The sequence below is a fragment of the Schistocerca serialis genome, unplaced genomic scaffold, assembly GCF_023864345.2.
Source record: "Schistocerca serialis cubense isolate TAMUIC-IGC-003099 unplaced genomic scaffold, iqSchSeri2.2 HiC_scaffold_1195, whole genome shotgun sequence".
In the NCBI taxonomy this organism is placed as follows: Eukaryota; Metazoa; Arthropoda; class Insecta; order Orthoptera; family Acrididae; genus Schistocerca; species Schistocerca serialis.
In genome coordinates, this window is record NW_026047398.1 from 217,501 (window position 1) to 222,500 (window position 5,000).

Consider the following 5,000-nt stretch of genomic DNA (forward strand, 5'->3'; position numbering starts at 1 on the left):
ATCTTTCGACCCCACCCACAAAGCCTGCGTCCTCTGTCGACCACAGCACCCCAACGCCAGCGCCTCTGCCGCACGAAATCGTGGACCGGCAATCACTCCACCTGCGCCCCACTCCAACCGCCCAACTCGCAACTCCAGCGGATGAACGGCGGACTTTTCCCGCAGTCGCAATGTGCAATCCACCCCTATAACATGCGTTTCATGAAGAGGTACGTCCAATATGCGACATTCCCGCTGTCCCTATACATGAGCTGCGAGCTGTACCAGTTACGAGCTAGAGACGCGATCGCGTTGCTCTCTGTACGAATGCCGATGCTGAGCGGTCAGCTAGGAGGCGCTCCATCCATGTCGGTACCGGTGAGCGTTGCACTCGCAGTCGCAAAAACGTACGGCAAGTATATTACTCGGAAGAGTCAATGACAGTCCACGCCCCCCTGCGTGGGAAGAGTCTTTCTAGGCCATGACCCACCGGAAGGGCGCAGCGTCCCCCACCCCAGACATGTGACGTCACACCATCGGTATTGACGACTAGACTGATTCCTTATAATCATTTGCCATACACCGGTGGAAGCTGCCGAGACGAGTAACTACATAGCGGGCTCGCCGTGTCACTAATGTACAGAGATACAACAGTTTCGACTGGAACCGGATTAAACGTATACACGGCGCTGATTAGTAATAGATAGAGCCATCAGAATACAGATAATGTATACAACTGTCCGTATACATGCTGAAAGACTCTGCTCACAATCACAACCACACGTCAGCCACACACCCTTATCACGCACTACTCTCTGCCTGTAACACGCACACAGACAATATGTAAGCACCAGCATGGAACAACACCCAGTGCATCCTCTCCGCCACATTAGACAATCCACACTGTCATAACCAGACTGGGAGGTCCACTCAGAAAACAGAATATCCCACCCACCCGACAACCACCATTGCTCAGCCAAGCCACCAACACCCACACATGTCCTACACAGGGGTGCACCCAACATCACAATACTGCCTCCTCTCACAGCACACAAACAATGGCAGGAATGAAAGACACAGGTCTGCCACAACCATGGAATCAGAGCGCCGCCTGTCATGAGCCAAAGGTGCATCCTGACGTGGCAAATCAGATGATGCCGCAGGCATCCACTTACTATAGTCACAATCAACAAACCGGCCGCCCCGCCCCCCATTAAACCTTTCCTTACAACAATGTGTACCTTAACCTAACCTATATCGTACCGTAACCTAACCTATATCGTACCGTAACCTAACCTACGTCGTACCGTAACCTAACCTACGTCGTACCGTAACCTAACCTACGTCGTACCGTAACCTAACCTACGTCGTACCGTAACCTAACCTACGTCGTACCGTAACCTAACCTACGTCGTACCGTAACCTAACCTACGTCGTACCTTAACCTAACCTACGTCGTACCTTAACCTAACCTACGTCGTACCTTAACCTAACCTACGTCGTACCTTAACCTAACCTACGTCGTACCTTAACCTAACCTACGTCGTACCTTAACCTAACCTACGTCGTACCTTAACCTAACCTACGTCGTACCTTAACCTAACCTACGTCGTACCTTAACCTAACCTACGTCGTACCTTAACCTAACCTACGTCGTACCTTAACCTAACCTACGTCGTACCTTAACCTAACCTACGTCGTACCTTAACCTAACCTACGTCGTACCTTAACCTAACCTACGTCGTACCTTAACCTAACCTACGTCGTACCTTAACCTAACCTACGTCGTACCTTAACCTAACCTACGTCGTACCTTAACCTAACCTACGTCGTACCTTAACCTAACCTACGTCGTACCTTAACCTAACCTACGTCGTACCTTAACCTAACCTACGTCGTACCTTAACCTAACCTACGTCGTACCTTAACCTAACCTACGTCGTACCTTAACCTAACCTGTATTGCGCCTTAACCTAACCTGTATTGCGCCTTAACCTAACCTGTATTGCGCCTTAACCTAACCTGTATTGCGCCTTAACCTAACCTGTATTGCGCCTTAACCTAACCTGTATTGCGCCTTAACCTAACCTGTATTGCGCCTTAACCTAACCTGTATTGCGCCTTAACCTAACCTGTATTGCGCCTTAACCTAACCTGTATTGCGCCTTAACCTAACCTGTATTGCGCCTTAACCTAACCTGTATTGCGCCTTAACCTAACCTGTATTGCGCCTTAACCTAACCTGTATTGCGCCTTAACCTAACCTGTATTGCGCCTTAACCTAACCTGTATTGCGCCTTAACGTAACCTGTATTGCGCCTTAACGTAACCTATATTGCGCCTTAACGTAACCTATATTGCGCCTTAACCTAACCTATATTGCGCCTTAACGTAACCTATATTGCGCCTTAACGTAACCTATATTGCGCCTTAACGTAACCTATATTGCGCCTTAACGTAACCTATATTGCGCCTTAACGTAACCTATATTGCGCCTTAACGTAACCTATATTGCGCCTTAACGTAACCTATATTGCGCCTTAACGTAACCTATATTGCGCCTTAACGTAACCTATATTGCGCCTTAACGTAACCTATATTGCGCCTTAACGTAACCTATATTGCGCCTTAACGTAACCTATATTGCGCCTTAACGTAACCTATATTGCGCCTTAACGTAACCTATATTGCGCCTTAACGTAACCTATATTGCGCCTTAACGTAACCTATATTGCGCCTTAACGTAACCTATATTGCGCCTTAACGTAACCTATATTGCGCCTTAACGTAACCTATATTGCGCCTTAACGTAACCTATATTGCGCCTTAACGTAACCTATATTGCGCCTTAATGTAACCTATATTGCGCCTTAACGTAACCTATATTGCGCCTTAACGTAACCTATATTGCGCCTTAACGTAACCCACATTGTGCTGTAACCCAACACACGTTGGGCCTTAACCCAACACACGTTGGGCCTTAACCCAACACACGTTGGGCCTTAACCCAACACACGTTGGGCCTTAACCCAACACACGTTGGGCCTTAACCCAACACACGTTGGGCCTTAACCCAACACACGTTGGGCCTTAACCCAACACACGTTGGGCCTTAACCCAACACACGTTGGGCCTTAACCCAACACACGTTGGGCCTTAACCCAACACACGTTGGGCCTTAACCCAACACACGTTGGGCCTTAACCTGCTCTGTAATTGTCATACGACGCGTTAAATTAGTGTAGTGTTGCCCAACTGCAACCCCCGCAATATAGTTTGCTACTCGCACTGCCCGGTCCCCAGTGTATCGCTTCATGTTAAACACCTTGCAGCTATACACTGTAATGTGGATGGCAGCAGGACGTACATGCTCAATGCCCTTTGCAGTTGTTCATTGGCATTTGCAGTTGTTCATTGGCATTCGCATGGCGAAGCACTTAGCCTACGCTGTGGTACGGCCTGTGTCAACTGTCCGCTGATGTTGTACGTCCAAATCACACACTGTACTGCACATTGGTCCTCATGTACTGAATGATACATCGTGGTACATGTGACCGTACAACGACTGCGCCAACAACGGCGAACCATGCGGTCCAAATGTTGTGCACTCAGCTACGTGTCGTCTCCCTATAAGAGCTGGATTGCAGTGTGGTATGCCCTGGATGGCGATCAGCATGAGCCGTCTGTTGATGTAGTGGCGCGTGTTGTCAGACGTAGTCGTCTCTTCTCACACACCGTGATAGCATGGTGCACTGCGTTCCACATCTGCGACATGCGACAGAGGCCGGTTGACAGTCGTTCGCGCAATGGACATCGCATACGTACGGGGGCCACCTTCCACGTGTTCGCGAAGCGTGCACATGTTGTTGCGTGTATGTGGGCAGACAGTGTGTCGTGACACCTGACACAGGCATGCAACAATCGTTGAATTTGCAAATGGCGATGGACGCCTACGTTTGCTGGTGACGTTACGCAAATGAACAACTGGTAAACCGTTGTGGTGCGGTTGTTCTCGCTAGAGGTGAATCAGTGATGGCGACGATCGGTTGAGCTACCAACCGGTTGTTCCAGCGATACCCACCATGCCCACGAACGTGAATGGCATCTGGGTGTGAAGCGATACGCGGCGGTGGCTGGGTGGGACCGTCCCCGGCCGGTGAGGGGGGGCCTCCCGGCGTGCTGGCCGCGCGGTGCGTGGGCGCACGCGCTACAGCCGGCTGGTGGGGGCGGCCAGTGGCAGGCGCGCCGGCCGACGGAGGCGGCAGGCGGCGCAGCTGCGCGCCGGCGCACCCTGCACGCGGCGCCGTGCGGCCAAAGTAGGTCCTCGCGGGCCCGGTGCGAAGCGCGGTGGACATCTGCAGTGTGCTGGTCCGATTGAGGACTGTGTGCGCTGAGGATGCGCCGCCGCCTGGCGCTCGGCGCCGCGACGCCGTCTGCTGCTCGGTCGCCTCTGCGGTTCTCGCAGGTGGTTTGTATCGCAGCTGTGCGGACGTGTTGGCGCGTGCGCTGTGCTGGGAGAGTTCGCTTCGGCACCCAAGTGGGGCTTTTGTCCTTCTGTGGCGCTGGCGTTGGAGCTGCCGGTCACCGTAGGTGGCGCGTGTTGTCTCCCGCCGGCAATGCCACGACAGCACGCTCCCGGGCCTCTGTCGGCAGCGGCAAGCTCAGTTGGGAGCACGGGTGGTCGCACCTAAAGCGTCTACTCGCCAAACTCCGGGCGATTGCGCCTCTCTCGAACCCGACCAAGTACTTAGGACGGCGCTGCGCGCCGCCGGGACCTGAGAGGGTTTCGAGGTGTATGGTGCAGGGGAGCTCAGCCTCCTCCTGTTTGCAGAATAATTGAGCGGACGCTTGCGTGTTCGCGCGGGCCCCCGGGACACACTCCCGGGCGGCCGGCTGCTCAGCTCTAGTTGACGCAGCTCCCTGGTTGATCCTGCCAGTAGTCATATGCTTGTCTCAAAGATTAAGCCATGCATGTCTCAGTACAAGCCGCATTAAGGTGAAACCGCGAATGGCTCATTAAA

The 5,000-nt window shown here is 52.5% G+C and overlaps 1 non-coding gene across 1 annotated transcript in view; it reads left to right on the forward strand.

Moving 5' to 3' along the window:
• The first annotated feature begins 4,896 nt into the window (after positions 1-4,896).
• LOC126434784 (small subunit ribosomal RNA) overlaps positions 4,897-5,000 on the forward strand; it is a 1,910-nt gene continuing 1,806 nt past the window's right edge. Inside the window, exon 1 of the ribosomal RNA XR_007579489.1 lies at positions 4,897-5,000. This exon is cut by the window's right edge and continues 1,806 nt beyond it. This is a non-coding gene — a ribosomal RNA (small subunit ribosomal RNA).